This window comes from Pinus tabuliformis, chromosome X, assembly GCF_031772625.1.
Source record: "Pinus tabuliformis cultivar Carrire ecotype Pingquan chromosome X, CPIR1, whole genome shotgun sequence".
In the NCBI taxonomy this organism is placed as follows: Eukaryota; Viridiplantae; Streptophyta; class Pinopsida; order Pinales; family Pinaceae; genus Pinus; species Pinus tabuliformis.
This window is the reverse complement of record NC_142308.1, coordinates 691286748-691309744: the sequence shown is the minus strand read 5'-3', so window position 1 is coordinate 691309744 and position 22997 is coordinate 691286748.

Below are 22997 nucleotides of genomic sequence, written 5' to 3'. Positions count from 1 at the left end.
TTTATGTCAAGAAGAAACTCCTCAAGATCAGGTTGTTGAAAATACATGCATGAAAATTCTGAACAATGAGGTAACATGTGATGAAAGTTGTCTACCTAGACAAGAACTTTTTTCTGTTGAAAATCATAATGATGTTGTCCTGGTTAAAGTGCATGAAAGTTCACTTTTAGGTAAACCCGAGTTACATGAAGAGCTGAATATACAGGTTTTACCTATTCTATTTGAGGATCATCAAAATGACATGGATGATATGCATAAATTTGTTTGTATAGGAGCTGTTAGTGTTCAGACTCAAGATGACATTCCTCAAGCAAAACTACCAAAGGTTATATTTGATTTGTTTGATAATCAAAAGATTAGTTTTGATGCACACAATATGGATGTCATGTTTGAAGGTGTTCAAGGATGCATGGATGTTTTTGTTGATTTACATGGAAGGGAAGACAAATCTATTGTTGCCTTTTTATTTGATGATGTTCTTGGAATTGAAGACATAGGACAACAAAAGCCATCAATTATGAATGAATTCAGCCCTCATGGTTTTACTCATCAAGAAGAGGTGATTTTTCATGATTATCAAGATCGTTTGGTAAGTCTATTCTAGTCATCAATGAAGGTGGATTTTTCTTCATTTATAAGCTCAGGTGATGGATTCAGATTATATTCTGAGTTACCGATAGATGGTCCACTTAAGAACAGTTAAGGAGCCCTAGTGTTGGATCAACTTTTTGACTAGTTATACTGGAGGTTTCATATTGCTTGAATTAAGCAGGTGGATTTTCAAATGTTAGAGTAGGGTTATTGGTACATAAATAAGCTTGTTGGGCAAGCATTTCCTTCAGCTTTAGGTTACATTTTGCAGTTGTCAGTTTTAGTTTGTACAACAGTTTGATATCATGTTGCAGCAGTAGTAGTTGGTTTCCAATTGGGTTGCAGTGTGCTTTTCAGTTTTCAAATTGGGATCAGCCCAATGGTCAGGCAACTGGTCTATTGGTTCTTTGCTGCACCACAGGGGCGCAACATCCCCATTGGAGCCACTGTTATCCATGATAACCCTTGGAGTTATTTTTTGAGTCAATTGGTTAAATTAGTTAGGGTTTTTCAGTTTTCTTAAAATAAAATTCATTTACAAAAAAGTCTATTTGGTCACCTAGTTAGTGTGTAGAGTCAACATGAGCCTAAGTGAGGTCCACAGTATGAGTCAGGTTCCAAATCATCGTTTGTGTCAGTCTCACTTGTTCATAATTGTCATTTAGCCAATAAGGAACTTTTGTCCAAATTCGTAGCAAATTTAGTTATGAAAACAGAGTATTTGCTACGAAAGTGCTTGAAACTTCTGTAGCAAATCTATCACATTTGCCACCTGTTTTGCTATGAAATCGAAACCCTGCTGATTAGTAACGGTTAAAAAGAAATCATGGGTCTGAGTCACGATGGAGTATCATTACGTGTCAGAGTTCACCTTTTTTTTTTTTAATCCCCAAAACGTTCACACAACAAAGCATTCTCCATTGTTTTCCTTTCACTTTGAATTGGTTTTGCGATAATAGTGTGGTCTAGGTGTTCTCAAATTGATTTGTAGGTGGCAAGAAGGAGCTCCTACGTGTTGCAGCCATAACACAAACAAAAATTCATGAGAAGAGCTGATAGAGGCCAAATTGGAAGTTGAAGAAATGAAGAAGCAGGTGTTGGAACAACTAGATTTCGATGAGGAAATTGCAGAAAATGCTAGGAAAAGACAAAGAGAATTCTACCACTGCAAAAGATGCTAAAGCATATGTATAAAAGGAACAAGTGGTTGCAAGCTGACAAAAGGAAGTTGCAAACTCAAGTCAAAGATTTACAAGCACAAGTAAATGCTACTCCATGATATGGTAAATTTTCAAATTTTGTTTTCACTATACCTAAACCAGTCAACTCAGCCATATATATAGTCAACATGATATTAGGAGTCATAAGGAGGCATTAAGAATCATGAAAACTATAAAAACTCAGAATTTAGGAACTTTCGTAGCAACTACCCATAATGAAGTTGAGAATTTGCTACGAAACTGTTGTAGCTTTCCATGGAGGTTAAGGCTGGTCTAAATCTGAACAAAGATAGTTGTAAAGGCCCATGTTTAGCTTATAAACATCAAAGAAGACCTCAAAACTAGTAGAGAGAGAAAAGAGGTAGCATAAGAGTGTTTTTTGAAAGTTGCTACATAAGGGGAATTTTGAGGTCTAAAAGGGGTCTCCTAAGAAAATTATAAAATAATAGTGGAAATAATAAAATAAGATTAGATTACATCATCAAATTTTAGAGGGAAAAAGAAAAAAAAAACTATTTTTTCAACTCGTATTTTCAACTTATATCCCTATGGGTTTTCTCAAATTTCGAGCGAAAACACTCGTTGGATGCAAAATTTGATTCCTCATTCAAGGAGTACCCATGTTGCATACTTTCGATGGACCCTAATACACGAAAAATGAGAAATACATGAAAAACATTATTCAAATCACGTTTTTTCATGTATTTCTCATTTTTCATATAGCAGGGTCCATCAAAAGTATGCAACATGGGTACGCCTTGGATCAGGAATTAAATTTTGCATCCAATGAGTACTCCTGCTCGAAATTTGAGTAAAACCTTAAGGAAATAAGTTGAAAATGCAAGTTCAAAAAGTAGTTTTGTTATTTTATTATTTTTTAATTTTTTTATTTTTTTACTCCAAAAATGGTGAATCATCCCCCATGGTTGACATCATCATCTTGAATCCTTTTGGTTCTTATAAAGCTTATTTTGGTTGTACATTTTTCTTAGGAGGCCCATTTTAGAACTCAAAACTTCTTTAATGCCAAAGTTTGCTACGAAACTGTTGTAGCTTTCCATGGAAAGAAAATCCAGCAAAATTTTTCAGTTGAGAGAGTTTTGATAGCATGAGTTTAATAAAAAAACATTACTAAACACCTCAGAATCAGCAAAGGCATCAAAATGACAACATAGGGGTGGTTTTTGAAATTTGCTACCAAAATTTGCTACGAAAATTCTGGAAATGACTGTTTTAGTAGTCAACTTCGGGCTCACTTTCTGACCAAATGAAAAGGAATTTTGGAAATATGAAGGAGGTTTTTGTTCATCACGGGCTCATATACAAAAACCTCTCTCATTTTTTACACAACTATCATGGTTTGGAGAATACACACTTGTCTTTGAGGCCTATTTTACAAAAATTTTCCTAGCCAGAAATTTTGAAATTCGACTTGGTGGAGGTCTAGCTCAGCAAAGTCAACTAGGTCAGCACATCCACGTGGCATGAGACACATCAACTCCAACACATTCAGAAAATTAGTTTGGTTCGATAAGCTCCATCAAACAAAATTTGGTTGAGTTCATTTATGGTGGAAGAGTCCTACTTGTATTCAAATTATGTAAAACAGAAATCCCTAGGTTTTCTCAATAGGTGTCAAGTAGGATAAGGTCTCAGAACTGTTTGATCGAATCTAGCCCAAGTGGCAGATTTTTGTAATTAATGACATGATGATGGTCTTACTCTATATATTTGTAGTTCCTTGACTCTAAAGGAGGTTGATCGATAATGTGAGAAGCTGACCCTATGTAACCCTTTGATCCAGTTAATATAAATATTGTTGCAACTCTGTTTTTGTACCTGAGATTCATGTATGGCTTCTATTGACACCTAATCATAGGGATTGGGTGAACAACTGTAAATAGTGTAAATAAATAATAAGAGAAAATGGAGAGTCATCAGTCACTCCCTCATGTATATAACTATGAACAACCTAAATGAATAATATAATCTCATTTGAGGAGTTACCTTCGGGCCTGACATGGTATTAGAGCCAGCTCCATTTTTGGCATTGCATTTTGCCATTGTAACTCCCTTCTGCCATTTTTCAGAAATTTGTTCTGCAGTCTGCCATATTCTTCAGTTTTCTGCCCTTTACGTGATAATTGGTGTAACGCTTGGTGTAAAGCTTGGTGTACCTCCCCTTGCAGCTCCCATACCACTCCGCTTACATTTCTCCTTACTTCGCAGCACACTGTTTTATGAGGCCGCCAACAATCCTCGTGCGCTATCTGGTCCATAGAAGCATTCTTGCAGCATTTCGAATGCGACTCAGTGTATACACTGATATCTCTAGCCTCCACCAGCAGCTCTCTACTGTGTAATACACGTTGTTTCCATACCACCCTCCTCTCCACGCTATCGCTTCTCCCTCCAGTAAGATGCTCCCTCCAGTACGTTGCTCCCTCCATACTGCATTTTTGACCAAAACTGCATTTTTTTATTTATTTTTTATTTATTTTATTTATTTTTTTTTTTTTTTTTTTTTTTTTTTTTTTTTTTTATATTTTAATTATTATTATTTTTTTTTCAGAATATTTCTATTATAGTGTAGTTTTTTCATTAACATCAGAAGTGAAAATATTTTATATATTGGCAGCAAAAGTATATTTTTTTTACAGTGCACAATTAAAAAAAATGCATTCATTGATATCTATTGTTGGAGTGGTTCTCACCGGCAAAGAGAACTATCCAGAATGGTCATGGAAAATCAAACACACTCATTTTTAATGAGCTATGGAAATGAGTGTGTGTTGGAGATGGAGACAAAGAACCAGAACAACCTACCTCAGACAAGGAATTCACCATTTGGGAAAATAAGAACAACAAGGCTTATGCTTTGATTGCAGCATCAATAAATAAATAGGTGAGTCGCCATATTTCGCCATTTTCAAATGCTTTCGAAGCCTTACAAAACTGAAGGAACTCTATGACTCACACTCTGCACTTGAAGTTGTTCAACTCGTGATTAAATTGTTCAGCCTTGAATTACAAAATGATGATCCTCTTGCTCTTGCATCAGAAGTAAAATCTATTATGCATGATATCAAAGTCAGTAATGTTGAATTGAACATTCCTCTGATAGCTTTTGTCAAGGAAATTTATCCCACTTACTCAAATTATCTTGAGTCATTGCAAGAAAATGTAAACCTCAAAGAAATTACCTTTGACTCCCTTGTGAAAAAAATTTCTGAAAGAGAGAAAGCTTTTGGGAAGAAGACAACTCCTTAGTCTTCTGAAGAGACTATGTGTCTTGCACATAGAGAGAAGAATCTTGCTCAAGATTCTTCCAGAGGAAGAGGTGGTCGAAGAGGAAGAGGAAGAAGCAATTTCAGAGGCGGGGGGGCAAACACTCTTAAGGAGAAAAGTCAGATTTTCATTGCATATGTTGCAAAAGAGATGGATCACATGATGCATCCACATGCAAGTTGCCTTTGGACAGAATTGAGCAGGAAAGAAACCAACCCAAAGGTAAAATTAATGACAAAGAGAAAGGTAAAGCACTTGAATCCACTCACTATGTTGTGGCACACTGTGATATTGGAGTAAATGAAGACTTATTTAATGCTTCACTTGCTTCTTGGAAAAATATTTGGTTGCTTGATTCAGGAGCAACTTGCCACATGACCTTTAGAAGAGATTTTTTTGAAGAATTTACTGACAATGTTGATGGAGCAGTATACTTTGTAGACAACTCAAAACTCAAGCCATCAAGGCTTGGCACAATCAGGGTTAAATTGCCTGGTCTTCCAGACTTTCTTCTGCATCATGTTTTATATCTCCCACAGCCAAGGAGAAACTTGTTGTCCTTGGTCCACATCCGCCAGCAAGGACACTCCATTCATATGTTTTATGGCAAGGTTGAGGTGAGAAAAGCATCAGATCACTCACCTGTCATGACGGGGATAGAAGAAGAAAGGCTTCTCAAACTGCAAGGTACCTCTTCTCATGCACAAAATTTCTCATACAATTATCATTATGAAGAAGGTACATTTCCATCAAGTTTATTATGGCATGCTAGATTTGGACACTTGAACTATGACAACCTCCGTTTGTTGAAGAAAAATGGTGTTACTAGTTTGCCTACAATTCCCTTAAGCAATGTGATGCTTGCATTTTAGAAAAGCATAGCAAACAATGTTTTCATGATTCACATTCCAGAGCACATAGAAAACTTGAACTCATTCATTCATATTTATGTGGTCCAATGCTTGTTCCATCTGCAAATGGAAATAAATATATGATGACATTTGTTGATGACTACACCAGAATGTGCTGGGTTTATTTATTGAAGACTAAATCTGATGCTTTTCAAACATTCAAGAACTTTCATACATGGATTGAAAATGATGAACAATCTCATATTGTCTCTATTCGCATTGATAATGGAAAAGAATACACTTCAAATGAATTTGAGAACTATCTTCGCCAACATGGGATCAAACATCAAACAATTGTGCCTTATAATCCCCATAAGAATGGAGTAGCTGAAAGAATGAATAGAACAATCTTAAATATGGTGCGCTCCATGATGTTTTTCAAGAATGTAAAATTGATGTTTTGGGCTGATGTAGTTCTATGTGCTATATATGTAAAGAATAGATGTCCATATAATGCTATTAGAAACAAGACTACTTATGAAATGTGGTATGGGCACATTCCTTCGGTAAAGCATCTCATGGTCTTTGGTTCAACATGCTATGCCTTGATACCAAAGGTACATAGAAACAAACTTGGTGCAAGGAGTCGTAAGTGTATCTTGCTGGGGTATTCAAACACCTCCAAAGCATACCGTCTCTATGATGAAGTCAATAAAAAGTTTGTTGTATCTAGAGATGTAATATTTCTTAAATCATCCAAAGCTGACAATATTGTTGAGCAACAACTTGATCTCTTGGATAGATTCGCGAATGCAAAATCATTTCAAGAATTTGATAATCAGATTCCACATCTTGAAGGGGGGATCCCTATACTAGATCAACCTATGGAATCTTTTTCTGAAGCTCTCTCTCCCCCGCATGAAACTCCAACAACGGATGATACTTTGAGTGATGTGATTGACAGAATTGGGAGACTCAATCTTGATTCAGTCCCAACTCAATCAACTGAGCAACTTGGACCATCTTAGAAAGGTCCCCCAAAGTGGCTGACAAAGACACTTGAAAGTGTTCATCCTGATGAGGTTGGAAAGACAAGAACTAGAAATTCAACCCGACAAAATGGAGGTGATGTAGATGACTCTGATTCCCCTGTTGATATGGATGTTTCTTATGATTTTGAATTGAATTTATCTACAGATTTTGAACCAACTTCCTTTAAAGAAGTTGCTCCTCATGACGAATGGAAATAAGCGATGCAAAATGAATATGATGCCTTGATAAAGAATGGCACTTGGACGCTGGTTGATCCTCCATTGGGAACCAAACCAATTGGCTGCAAGTGGGTCTACAAGAACAAGTATAAAGCTGATGGATCACTTGACAAGCACAAAGCCAGTGTTGTGGCAAAAGGTTTTGCACAGAAGGAAGAGGTCAATTATGAGGAGACTTTTGCCCCCCACAACAAAATGGGCTACCATTAAGACACTCTTTGCCCTAGCAGCTCAGAACGGTTGGAAAGTCTATCAAATGGATGTAAAAACTGCTTTCTTGAATGGAGATCTAAAAGAATATGTTTTTATGTCCCACCCTAAAGGATTTGTTGTGAAAGGACATGAACATAAAGTATGCAAACTTGTGAAATCCTTGTATGGCCTCAAACAAGCACAGTGATCTTGGTATGAAAAACTAATTGAGCATCTTCTGAAACTCAATTTCAAACATTATGATCATGATGATGCAATTTTGTTTGTCAAGAAAGTTGGAAAAAAAGTTGTATATCTTGTGGTATATGTAGATGATCTTTTGATGACATGGAACAATGAGAGCTACATTGCATCCATAAAGAAGGAATTGAGGAAATGTTTTGAAATGACTGATTTGGGCTATGTTCATTACTATCTTGGTATTGAAGTAACTCAACATCCGAAGTCCATATTCCTTTCTCAAAAGAAGTACATTGGAGATCTGTTGAACAGGTTTGACATGGTTGAGTGCAATCCTTTGACTACTCCAATGGAACAAAACTTAAAGCTCACATCCATTGAAGGAAAAGAATTTGAGGATGCAACAAAGTATAGACAACTTGTAGGAAGTCTCAACTACCTCACTACTACCAGACCAGACATTTCGTTTGTTGTTGGAATCCTCTCCAGGTTTATGAAAAAACCTTGTGAGTGACATTGGTCTACCCCAAAAAGAGTTCTAAAGTACTTGAAGGGAACTCAAGACTTTGGACTCAAGTATACACAGGTGGGCGACTTCAGCTTGATTGGATACTCTGATTCAGACTTCGATGGAGACAAAGAAATTGGGGTATCTACTTTTGGTTATGCTATGAGTCTTGGATCAGGGGCTGTCTCCTGGAGATCATGCAAACAATTAGTTCCAATAGATTCCACAACAGAGGCAGAATATGTGGCAGCAACTGAGGCAACAAAAGAAATTGTGTGGCTTAGGAAAATTCTGGAAGATTTGCAGGTAAAACAAGTACATTCGACTCCACTCATGATTGACAATACCTCGGTAATAAACTTGGCCAAGAACCCAAAGTTCCATGATCGAACGAAGCACATCAATACAAAATATTATCTGATTCGACATCATGTTGAGGCCAAAACAATCCATCTTTGCCATTGTTCCGCTAATGAGTAGATTGCAGACATCTTCACCAAAGCGCTTGGGAGAGAAAAACTTGAAAGATTCAGAACAATGCTTGGACTCACCAACATCCCTTTAGATTAAGGGGGGGAATGTTGACACCTAATCATAGGGATTGGGTGAACAACTGTAAATAGTGTAAATAAATAATAAGAGAAAATGGAGAGTCATTGCGAGATGAAACTCAACAGTCACTCCCTCATGTATATCACTATGAACAACCTAAATGAGTAATATAATCTCATTTGAGGAGTCACCTCCTGGTCTGACAGCTTCTTGTGCTCTTAATATGTTTTTTTCTGTTTTATTATCAGTATTCATAGTATTTTGGTTACTTGGAATTCTTGTTAAGTGCTGCAATTTCCTTCACATACTATGTATGACTGTGAATGTTCATTTGATATTAATTTTAAAGCCATAGATGCCTCAACTTCCATTAAACTCAGTTGTTTTCCATTTATGTATTTTGACTCCATGCCCAATGGTGACAGTCATCACATTTTCCTTCACCTGCAAAATCACATGAAAAAACAGAGTTAGCCATCTGAATTTTTGAGCTTATTATAGTCAAATTTTTAAGTACATTGAGAGAGCCCTCTCAGATTGGAAGGGCTAACTTCCAGTCAAAAGTTGGTTTGAAATAGTTACACTTGGTTGGAGTTTGACACAGCCCAACCTATTCTAGCCTAGTGATAACACCATGGTACAAGAGTAGCTATAATAAGGGAAACCCACACTTGGGTATGTGAATGTAGGAGAGAGAAAATCGTGGTACATGAGTTACCCTGGCCTTTGTTTTTCCACCCTTCTTCATATGCCTTTTTCCTGTGATTGAATTTTCTCCATAACTGCTCGGGGCTCTAGTGGATGAGTGCATGATGTGTAGGCTATAACAATAGGTACCCCCTTTTAAGGCGGGGCATTTAATTTCCTACTAGGGGTTTGGAAAATCATGGGTTCGTTAATGTGGAGGGGGCTCATCTAGGGCCCATAGGAACCAGGGTGATGGCCATGAATAGGGGTAGAGATCATGTTTGGATTTTTCCCACGTGCTAAATTTGTATGTCCCGACCATCTTTTGCATTTTGTGGTACATTTCCTGTTGAGAGTGGCCAAATTTTGCTTTTTCTTTTCTTTTTAGCTGCATCAACCTTCAGGGCATCTTTCAAGGCCCAACCCAAGATGTGGGCAAGGGGAGGAGGAGGCTAACCCTATGAGGACCTAATGAACACATGTTGACCTAGATGGGAAAAGAGATGAATGGGGCTAAAAGGAGCAAAAAAGAGTAATGTACATGGTTTCGGGAAGCGAGACCACACAAACAAAATTGAGATTTCCCATGTAGTTCCAACCCTAAAGCTAATGGCCAGTGAAAGAGATCCCACGGACTAGGATACAAGGCTAACTACGAAATCAGGTAGTGGAGACAATAGTATAGACATAGCCCATTCTTTCCGCCAAATACCCCCATCAATCCATGCCCAAAAGTGCCCATGAAAAGTAATTTACTCAACCATACCAATGAAAAGCCATACCTTCGGGGTTGGGAGGCCCACCTTTAAACATACAATAATAACAATTGGGCAAGGGACCACATAGTTGGATCAGGTAGCAGAGAAATTAGCACTTTGAGCTATCTGGTGGCTGCAAGGGGTTGCTGGCTACTGGTTGAGGACCATCAAGGATAAAAAATTTCTCCTATATACCACATGAAATCTCTGAAGGGTGTGAAAACATACTTGAACGAGAGGTCATGAGAACACTGACAATCACTTGGTACCGCAGACCTGTTAGTTGCACATATCAAAGACAACGCACACAGGGAAACATATTTTTGTGGTGCCTTGTGATCTCTCATGCTTAATATTAGGCCATAAAATCAACAAGAAAATAAAATGCAATTTTTAATCTAACTGCAGCTAACCTACCATGATAATATCATATTATTTTAGTTCTAATGAGAAAATCAAAATTCAATGCATCTTGCCCTAACATGCATATGATACAATCTTAAGTCCCAAGTATAATAAAGAATCCAATGCAACCAACATGTCAATTGATCAATATCAAATCATGTGCTTCTATGATTATTTATGCAACAAATCCTAAAGCACAAATGGGAGGAGTAGTAAGAGGGATTTCAAGGGTGGAAGTGGGAAAACAAGAGACCCATATGCCATAGAAAGGAGCCCTAGAAGAAGGGAAAGACACAAACTAACAAGATTGAATTTGATCCTCTAACCAGAAAATGTAAATGTCAATGATCAAATACATGAACCTTTGGTGAAGAACTATCTCAAGTCTATCATCCTTAGAGGGAGTGAATGACCCAGAAATATTTAGGACAATATCATTTGGTTATTGGGAAAACAAGAACTGGAATCATCATCGTATTTGGGGAAAAACCACGATTCCTAGTTCTTCATAGGGGAAACCAGTTCTTCATCAAAACTAGGGGAATGAACCTCATCACAAACATCTATTTCTGAGATATGGACATATTAAGGGGGAGAATTCTCAAACATGAAGAAAAACCCTTTATCGGTGGCATGGCTAAAGGAAGCATATTCCTCAGAGTCATTAGAATTACCCACAATTTTGGAAGACTCTTCTTTGATTGAATCATCTTGAAACATAAAGAAGAGACCCCTCCAATCACTAGGAAGTGCTCCATTGTCATTTAGAAGGGGTGGATCATTTTCTTCTTGCTTGGGCTCATTCTTATGGATTCGATATGTTATGGGGCCTTCACTTTTATAATCATACCCCATTCCCAAATCAAGATTTCTCAAGATTTCTTTGCTTGCTTGGTTATCTTGATTTTCCTCAAGATCACCCTCATTACTAGGCAAGCAAGATTTCTCTTCTTTCCATTTTTCTCGGAGAACAATAGCTAAGGTATATGTTACATGAGTTTGGTATAATGTTTATAGGAGGATATCGTCAATAGGGTTCTTGTCATATTCACATTTAATTTTATAGAGCTTCCCTTCTTGCTTGTATAACTGGAAGAATAAGTCATTAAAATTATATTCCCTTACTGACCCCTTGCATGACATACTATATTCAACCATTCTTTCTTGGTGGATCTGGAGGCTTTCAAGATCAAACTCTTCGTTATCCTTAGAGGAGATGTTTTCTAATTCATTAGTCTCTTTTTCGGTACAATCCTCGAGGTATGCATTGATAACTTGATCTTGATGATCAAGACATTCTTCCTCAAGCATAAAACCATATGTAAAAGGAAATGCACAACTAACATTGAAAGAGAAGGAATTCTTTTAGGTTCACATGACTCAAGCCAATTGTTATTGGGGGAAATGGATAGGACAAATAATTCCATTTGGTCACAAGGTTGGGTTATATTTTGCCTTGAGAGATACCTTATGAGCCTTACAACGTGATTAGTTGCATTGTGGATCCCCATTGAACATTGGAATATTCTTCATGGATTCCGATGAGGGATATCTTGGGGTCCTTGTCATATCTATGGAAAGAATATATGTGGTTAACATGTTGTTGGGTCCTTAATGACATGGGCGTTTCTAGGGTGAATGAAATTGCCTTGACAAATGCTTGCTTCATCCTACAAGCATTGCCCTTAAAGATCAATGAAGAACTAGGGCTTTGTTGTTCCAATGGAGTCATCAAGAATTTTATGTTGATATTGTCATATGGAGAACAAGGCACACATCTTTTGTCCCTGCGAACGGCCCGAAAAATGTTACTGCTCAACTAGAAGAGGTCCTAGGAGGAGATCCTATATAGAAACTACTAAGTCAAGGGGAAACAATGGAGCAATAGCCCATTGTCACCTCAGCTAAGGCTCCGTGCTCTTTATGGAATTTAACCAATGGGAGGAGACCTGGTATAGGGGGAATCACTAGGAAGGATGGATCTATAAATGGATAGAGAGTGATTCCTAAGGCCTATTCATCAAGAGAGACTCAATTATATCGATTTCTTGCTGGAGAAGCAAGGTGATATGCTCTCTAGGAAGGGATAATAGGATTCTTGAAGCTAGGTTTTGGGAATATATCTTGTAAAGATGATTCGTAGGCCAAAAAATCGTTATGGAGAATTGGCCTTCAGGCGATTTTTGTGAAATTAGAGTTATAAAGTTGCAAGACAACAAAGGACCAAGTGGACCCAAAATTAGGTCAAGGATATGGAGTTGATAAACTAAGAAGGGGCTTGACCTGATTAGGGAAGAGATTAGGATCAAAGGACTAATTTTATTTTGAGGATTGAATACAATGATCCAAATGAGGTCACTAACAAAGGGAAACCTAGGACAAGAAATGGTCCTTGGGCTAGGGCTTGCTATATCTCAGGATCCCATCGTCAGAATTGCTTCAAATTTGGAGGGTATCTAGAGAAACCATTAACATAGTTATGGACCAAAAATCAAAGTGTTTTGATGGCTACAATGAGATTTATTTGATGTCCTAGGTGATCTCTGGTGGTTAGGCCTAGAAAGAGAGATAAGAGGCAAGAAAAATAAGCATTTAGGTGATCACGAGTGGATGGATTAGTGCCTTTCCTTTGGGAGAGATGGAGTCAAGATGAAATTGTGATTTTGAGAGACTATACCCAATCAAAGAGACCTCTAGACAATTTCGCATGGAAATTAGGGCATTAGAGTAGCTGCGAGAATATTTTGTAGTTTGATTTGCAATAATTGATGACTTATCAAGGTATTTTGAACATAGATAACCTCTAGGGACATTCATCCATTCATACACGACACATGCAATGATGCAACACTTCAAAAGACCAAAATTTCCATAATTTCTCATAGAATAACAGTAAATTTTAGACCTATATAGCGAAAATCCCAGCAACATTCATGTGACAAAGAAAATAACAAGAATAAACATGAAAAATATTACTGACATGTACCAATGAGTGTATCCAATCATCAAATTATGCCAATAATGAAGCTCCAAGACCAAGAAGATAAAATCCAAACATCAAAATTCATTCCATGAAATCAAAATCATCCTCTAAAAGGGAATGCAAAATTATCACAAGAGCTAATAACCCAATCCAAGTGATGATGAGATAAATGAATCACTCCTCATATATTTATACAATATATAATGAGTTTTATTTTCCTAATTTGCCTAATTAAGCCCCAAATAATAAAATAATCTGCTATAATAACATCCATTGGTGACAAGCCCACCAAGATAGCTCAATAACGTAAGCATAAGCTTCTCAAGAGGGAAAAATGATCAACATAATGAGTTGTTGGGCCTTTGAGGAAGCCTAAGGAAGTCCAATGTGTGCTATGATGTGAAAATGGACTCCAAACATAATGGACAAGGGGGTTGGCCCCTTGTTTTCCAAACAAGAACTTATGGTGCTCCCATGTGGGTGTGGGGGCACAAGGACATCCTCATGGGTCTCGAAGTGGATCGAAAATGTCTGTAAACCATATGTAAGGGATAGGATGATGACATAAGCCCTACCTTTTTCTCCTATAGTGAGACACATCCTCATATGGAACCTGGAACATCTCCCAAGCATATGGTGCAAGTGTGGATCTAGTTGGGCATGGTGAACCAGGTGCATCATTCCCATCCAAAAAATGGAACACGAGAAATCAATGAGTGGTGTTGGGGATCCATGAAGTACTCTCTTCTATGGTGGAGGCCCATGGCTCTAAATGCTCACCCTACAAGTGCCAATGTGGCCCTCTAGAGGGCTAGGACCCTGTATAGGGAGACCAAACCCTAAATGGAGACCCACTTGCAATCCTGCATAAGATCCAATGTGTCCCCTTGTTCTCAAATACAATAAATCATAATAATAATCAAGTAAAAGAACTTACAAGTCATGGAACCAATGGGGCACTTCATGGTGGCATGCCCTTCCATATTGGGCTTTGGCATGTACAAGTGTCTCCAAGCTCGATAAGGGGGTTAATAAAGGACCCTATTAGGTGGTTTGAACCTTTAAAGGGGATGAAATGCCCATGGTACATCCATTAGGTGGTAGGTGGGAAATGATATATTGATGGAATGGAGTGGGGATCAGGGGAATGCTCTAGGCCACATGCCATGGTACAAGGGTAGCTATAATAAGGGAAGCCCACACCTGGGTATATGAGTGTAGGAGGGAGCAATTCGTGGTACATGAGTTACTCCAACATTTGGTTTTCCACCCTTCTTCATATACCTTTTTGCTTTGATTGATTTCTCTTCATAACTGCTCGGGCCTCTAGTGGATGAGAGCATGATGTGTAGGATATAACAGTAGGTACCCCCTTTTAAGGTGGGGCATTTCATTTCCCACCAAGGTTTTGGAAAATTATGGGTTACTTAATGTGGAGGGGCCTCATCTAGGGCCCGTAGGAACCAGGATGATGACCATGAATAGAGGTAGAGCTCATGTTTGGATTTTCCCATGTGATAAATTTCATGTCCCTACAATATTTTGCATTTTGTTGTACATTTCCTGTTGAGAGTGGCCAAATTATGCTTTTTATTTTGTTTTTAGCTGCATCAACCTCTGGGGCATCGTTCGAGGCTCGACCCAAGGTGTGGGCAAGGGAAGGGGAGACTAACTCTATGTGGACCCAGTGAACACATGTCGATCCAGATGGGAAAATAGATGAATGGGGCTAAAATTCGCTGAAGGGAGCATTGGAAAATCCAAGGAATTGGCATTTAAAATGATTTCCCTTATTATGACATTCACTTGTGATATTTTAATTATTAGTATTATATCTCTTAATTATCTTTTCTTATCATCAAGATTAATGCCAAGGAACAAAAGAAGAGAACACAAGATATAGGCACGCTGCCAGGGCAAAACCCCCCTCGAGGGGAAAACCTAGTCACAAATTCTTCCTTCAATAGATTCAAAAGATGAGACGAACATGATCCTTACAATATAGACTCAAGACTACCTCCATCCGTCAAGGGAACATTATAATAGCATCGAGACATGAACAAACTGTGGAAATACCATTGTATTAACATCAACTTGAAATAACTGTACAAGCACCGAGATGAGGTCACTGTGGTGATGTTAGAGCATCGAACATAGGTCATTGTAATATCATCTAATCCTGTGAGAGCATACCGAATTGTGGGAGGCCTAACACTGATATGTGAGAGCATGGAGACCATCTTGATGCCCTATTCTAATTCTTTGAAATTACACCGAAATGTTTTCACCCATCTGAACTTGTATCACCGAAACATGTGATCTGAAATTCTAATCCGAAAATATCTATTCATAATGCGAAGTCCTCATTCCTGTATATATAGTTGTTTCCATGCGAAAATTGGTCGACATGTGTTGATGAAGAGTTGTGTCACTGTAGTTAGGTCGACATGAGAATATTTGCAGGAAGTCGGCTTGATGATGGCAGTAAGGAGACTTTGATGGATGGAGGAGTCTTTAAACATTGACTTAGACAATAACATAAATCCTACAATGGAGGCTTGACCTATACATTTGACCCAAGCATGAAACCCATGCTTTAAAAAGTCAAATAAAATAATAATAAAATTATTTTTACTTTCTTTTGACAAATATATTACATTTTGACTTCAAGTAAATAATGAAAACTGAACCTAGTTACATTTTCCAACTCTCCCGCTTAACTAGGGAGGTATTCATATTTACATATAATCAATGAGGCACATGGAATATCTAAACACATCATCTATGAAGAAGTTTAGGCATTGCAATGCCATGGACTAGATTCTTGACCAAGAAAATTTATCCATTGGTCTCTCAACAATTTTAGGCACCGCAATGCCACAAACTAGATTCCTCACCAGGGCAATCTATCCATTTGTGTCTCAACAATTTAGGCACCATAATGCCACATACTAGATTCCTGACTAGGGAAATCTATCTGGGTTGGACTAAGATGGACTCAAGCTTTTAGTCTCTTTAGGTACCATCAGGCTTACTTGCTAACCATCAACCCAAATATCTAGGTGCATGTCAGAGCTCAATGACCAACGTCACCTTTCCAACTTCGGGACCTAGACATCAACACAAAGTGTCAGCCAAATGTCCTCCCAGGCAATGCTTCACTCACAAAGCCTCATCACCCCTTGATCTAGCAGATCAAGGACAACAAATCTCTCCTGATCGAATTGATCGGTAACCAACATGCTATCAAAAACCTTTGATATATTTCCCTATACAAACACAACCCTAATCAATAATATATGTACATAATCAAATACAAACCTCTAGGGTCTTCCAGATAACTTGATGTTTCTTATCAACTTTTCATAGTAGGACTCCAACCGAATATTTGACAGAAGATTTCTCAATCATACACTTTCCTTTTCTTACTTCATATGCAACAACATATTCTTCCATCAGAGCTTGCTTTCCTTCTTTCAACAACACCTCAAAATGTATTCTCCAATTTCCTTTTCTCACTCATGGCCTTCATTAAACTTAGGACTATTAGTCCTGGTCTAGTGCATGACACATGAAGTAGGGAACCATATTTGTCACTCCCTCTTAATCAGAGAGGATTTAATCATTCATGTACAAGGAATATTCTCAATCATCCTCTTATCCTTGGGAGAGTTCATCCAGACTCCCTCTTAACCTAGGGAGTTCTACTTTTTATTTACGACATTAGATAATATTTCATGGCTTCCATCCTTCTTATCAGAGTCATTCATATATCACGCTTATGTCATCAATTTTACTTACGATCATCTTCACCAACTTGAAGATGATGTACCTTCACAACTTATATAACAAGTACAACCAAAATTATAGAAGCATGAAGAGCCATATCAAAAACTTATAATAGTGGAAACATTTACAAACATAATCAACAAGAGACTATACTTTAATACTTCAACTTCTTGCCCATGTTTTGTTACAAACCCTAAATCACATCCACAACTCATCAAGATATTAAGCTCATTATATCTAGGGTTTCAATATTATTTCAATGGAAAGTTCCTTCATATAGAAAACCCTAGAAGAAAATCAAATCAATAAATCTAACAACTTTCTGAATTTATATGTTAGACTCTTCACTAAGATTTCATACATGAGCTTCAATCAATCCAATCACAACTTAATTATCGTTATGACTGACATCTATTAGGGTTTGATGTAAACCCTAGATTTCCATATTCAAATTCTCAACAATCACTATATAGATTCATAAATTCCAGACAATTATACATACTAGAGAATTTTAACTACTACTTGGGTTTTAGCTGCTAAATCCTAGATTTTCTGAACATCATCCTCTACCATCAAACTTTGACTAGGGTGTGTTTCCAAACCTTAGAACTCATGACCATTAACAATTAGGTCAATACATATATCTAGGAATTCATCAACACATCATATGTCAGGCAATATTAATATGTTAGGCATATACCAACCTAGAACAAGATAGGGTTTCAACCAAATGAACACATACCTAGGGTTTCATTCCTAGGACTCTAAGGGTTTTTCTTATAGACTCAACCAAACCCTAAAGATCTAGGGTTTCATAACATAGAAAAGAAAACCCTACTATTCCAAAATTTCAAAGGTTCGAGATCTCAGACAAACATCATTCAACCCTAACAAGTTAAGATTTCATGATCATACCGAAATCCCAAACATGACATCATCAACAAAAACTTCAAATAGCATTTCATAATAACCCTAAGTAGGTTAGGGTTTCACACATTGTCAACATACCCTTAGGTTAGGGTTTTCCAGAGAACCTGTCTAGGGTTCTATAAAATCAATTAAGAATATGAGTAGGGGTAGATTTATCAAGAGATAAATCACCCATAACAAGAATCATTGTGATTCAAGACTACTAGACATAATGATATTAGTAATGTAATGCAAATTTCAAAATAAGATGAACATACCTTTCAAGAGAATTTATAAGGTGTATAGACTAAGACATACCTGGAGATGGTCAAACCTTATAAGTATTCCTTGAAGTGTTCTTCTTGTATTCAACCATGATCTGTAATACATACTCTCAAGCAAAGACATATGATACCAAGAACATGATTTAATTTCTTAAGTTAGATGGAATCCTATGAAGATCAAGATATTCACTCTTTCAATCAACATTGGTATTTTTTCTTGAAATCCTAGACTACTTGTAAATCCTAGAAGATAAAGATTAAGATTCTAATATAAGATTTTAGTGTGTTATCTAGGAAGTACAATCTTTACCCTAGACTGGCTATAAATAAGAATTATATGAACCATAAGAAACTTATGAATATACGTACCTTGTGTTTTACGTACCTTTGATTTTATAGCTTATTAGACTTGTTGAAGGTGCATCTTGTTAAATACTTACTTGATTTCCTTTGAGATGGAACCTTATGCTTGTGCTTGATAGTTGTGACAAAATTTCGTTTTAACGAGTGCAAGATTGACTGTTTTTACCTTATCATTGTAATACCATCGAGACCTTTATAAAGAGCATCGAACTAATGTTGTAATACTACCAAAAAGAAGTCATTGTGATGGTTCTGAACTGAAGTCACATGACCCAAAACCTTTGAATCTATATATATATATATATATATATATATATATATATATCTTCTAAATTGTGAATTTATTGATCCTTATTTTCTGAAGGTTGATCCAAATTTCTTCACTGTGATACTTCTTCACTATAATCTTACCAGATCTCCTTATTATAATATATTACTGAGAGTGTTTATTGTGTTAGGTTCCTATACTAATAGGTGTCATTTTTCATGATTTACATTGATGGGCTATGCAATATGGTCATACCTTTTTGTCTGGTTGCCAAGGTTTTCCATATTTTCAAGAAATCAAAATATTTAAAAAATGTAAAGAGGGTATGCCCTAAAAGAAAAATCAAAGGGCAAAAAGAATAAGATGGTCAAAAAATGAAAAAATGAACCCCAAACAAAAGACCAGGAAAGTGTGCAAGTTCAAAATGCCACTACTATTCTATTTTTGCAATAATCTGATGGTGTGCAGCTTGTTGACTTATGCCACCATTAATGAATGGCCAAACAGTTCAATCTTAGCTAGTTCATGTCTGAATTTACTTGTTTTAGTAATAGAGAATAAAATCTGTCCAAACTGTTTAAACTTGGCAGATAAGTAGATAGGTAGAGAAGCAAAGGAGCTCAACAGTTTAATCTGAGCCCTTGGAAGAAATAAGTGTAGACTTAGATAGGCTTATCATGCAAAGAAAAGAAAATGGATAAGGGTTTGCCTGTCCAAGTGCATCTAATGGCAAAAGAAGAAAAAATGTTAGGTATTGTAGGCTGGGTAGGTAGTTTTGCTGTTGCAGAAGCATGCTTATGATTAATTTTGTACCTCAAGATGTTCATCCTATTGTTATCATAAGTACTATGGCAGAAGCATGATTAACTCCCCTTCATCTTTTCCCCAATCACTTACTAACTTCCCCCCAAAGATATTAAGATCTGTTTAATATCCCTCTTAAATCACTTCATCTCATTTCATAAAAGGCCTAAATAAAACCACATTTTTACTTAGGCACAAAGCCACATTTCTTGTGTAAAACCCTTTTCATTCCCTTAGCCTAAGTTTCTTAACACTAGACTTAGCGCTTGCTTTCCATCATATTCATATTAACCAATAACTTTATTATATAACTCCCTTGTGTAAATTGCCCTTCCCGTATATTATTAATATACTAAAAACCCCTATATTCTAATATCCCGCCCCGGTTTAAATATAAACCATATCATTATGTGATTTGGGATTAATGGTTCATTTGGAACCTCTAATAACCTAACCCGCTGCGCGCTCAAAGGATTTAAATACCCACCCGGGTTAATTAATAACCTAACTAAACTCACCCCGCAGACCAATCAAACAAGCCCCATAACCATTAAAACATTTGATTTGATATATGGGGCCCGCGCATTAAACCTCCGCCGTCTTTGAAGAGCACCCACCGTCAGATCTGGGCCCGCTCATCCAATGGTCTACGCTCATATCGCAACCCACCTATCCGTTGCAATTTAGCGCCCGGGGGATTGGCGGTATCGCGCCCGTACCTTGGACACGTGTCGATCGCCCGCGCTGTTCGCGACCCTCCCCATCAAAACCACTTTAGCTCGTAAGCGGTGCGGGGTGAAACCACTTACCACCCTCCCGCTGACCCCCCGCTGATGTCACTGCCACATCACCCTTCCGTACCCTCCGCTACGTGACAAACTGTTCCGTCATGCTGACGTCATCTGCTAATTAATGCCAAAATTACCCGCCAAAGCCAAAATTTTATTAAAATCACAAAAAAAACGTCATTTTCGTCCATTTTCTCTGCGCACTGTTTTCATGCAAAATACGTCTGGTTGATTACAAATCATGTCCAGTCCGCCACCCACCCGAAAGCTCCAACATCTTGCTCTGCAACTCAGCCTGCAACCTGCGAATTACACGATTCGCCTTTAAAAACAGGTATTTACCCCAATTCACTTCCCGAACCGGTAATTTCGTTTTTTCCTTTGTGAATTTTACCCAAAAGGCCAAATTCAAGTAAAATCAGTTTGTAGCTGTCACAGAAATACACCCAAAACAGTTGTTTTGCCCATTTTTTCACAGTAGCCCAAAATTCCGGTTTCAAAACACAAGAACCAAACATGGAAGCTCCCGCAGCCCTGAATGTCGCGCCTGTAAATGCACCTCACACGGACTTGAATTATCTGCCTCTTGCAGACAAAGATTTCCAAATAAAGGACTTAACCACTGATCCAAGATTAAGATCTTACAAAGGAGTAGCGATTGAGATCCTCAATACATTTATGGAAACACAGCCTGCCAAGATTCCAAGGAAACATAATTTGCATACTCACAGTTTGGCAACATTTGCCAGCACTTGTAAATGGCCATTTGAGCCCAATCATCAGTTTATAGCTGAGATTAGACACAGGCCAACCATACCAGACAATGTAAAGAACTGGCAAGTATTTGACAATGATATTCAGATTAACAATTTCTTGACCCTTGCAGAAGAATTTTCTAGCACTAATATAGACACAGACACTATTAGTGAGGTGGATCAAATAGATAAAATTGAAACAAATATTTCAGCAGAAACTGCAACTCAAATACTTCACCCAACGAAATTTAACAATAAAAAGTTGCAAGGTCTTAAAGAAGTAGAGGTTGATGAGGTTATTGAAGGAGAATCTGAAGTTATTGATTTAAAAGACAATTATTTGCCCACAAGATTAACTCCTTTAGAAGATTTCTTTGATTCTAATGATATCCCAAAGAAACCCAAGATGCAACCTCTAAACGCAGACATTGAAGACTGTAACATAGGAACTGAAGAAAAGCCCAAAATGATAAAATTATCCAAGACTTTACCCCCTGATCAAAAGCTTAAATATGTTGAACTATTCAAAGAATTCCAAGATGTTTTTGCTTGGAGCTATGAAGATCTGAAATCTTATGACACCTCTGTAATTCAATATACAATACCCCTAAAAAAAAATAAAAAACCATTCAAGCAAAATCTCAGAAGAGTTAACCCTGTACTACTCCCCTTAATTGAAGAAGAAATCAAAAGAATGTATGAAGCTGGGATAATTGCACCTATCAGGTTTTCAAAGTAGGTGTCTAATTTAGTGCCCACTAAGAAGAAAACAGGAGAAATTAGATTGTGTGTTGACTTAAGGAATGTTAATAAAGTTTCTTTGAAAGACCACTACCCCTTACCTAAGATGGACCACATTTTACAAAGGGCAGTAGGTGCCTCTAGGATCTCACTTTTGGATGGGTTCTCAGGCTTCAACCAGATTCTAGTTCATCCAGATGATCAGGAAAAGACTACTTTTACAACGCCATGGGGAACATTTAAATATGTCAAAATGCCATTTGGACTCAAGAATGCAGGGGCAACTTTTCAACGAGCAATGGACATAGCTTTTGCAAAGGAGATCCATGATTTTCTGGTCATATACCTAGATGATCTTACTGTGTTTTCCAAATCAGATTAGCAGCATTTAGATCATTTGAGGCAAGTCTTTTTAAAATGCAGACAGTATGGTATTTCCTTAAATCCAAAGAAGTCATTATTCGGTCTGGAGGAAGGAAAACTGTTAAGCCATATCATTTCCAAAGATGGCATCAAAATTGATCCTGGCAGAATAGAAGCCATTCTACAAATACCCCACCCTAGAAATATCGAAGAACTTCAAGCTTTCCTAGGGAAAATTAACTTTTTAAGAAGATTCATACCTAATTTGGCTGAATTAATTAGATTGCTGAACAATATGCTAAAAAAGGATTCCAAGGTCAAATGGACATTAGAAGCTAAGCAAGCATTTGAAGAAATCAAAATAGCTCTGACCAAAACACCAGTCCTTACAAGCCCAAAGTTTGACAGAGACTTCATAATATTTTC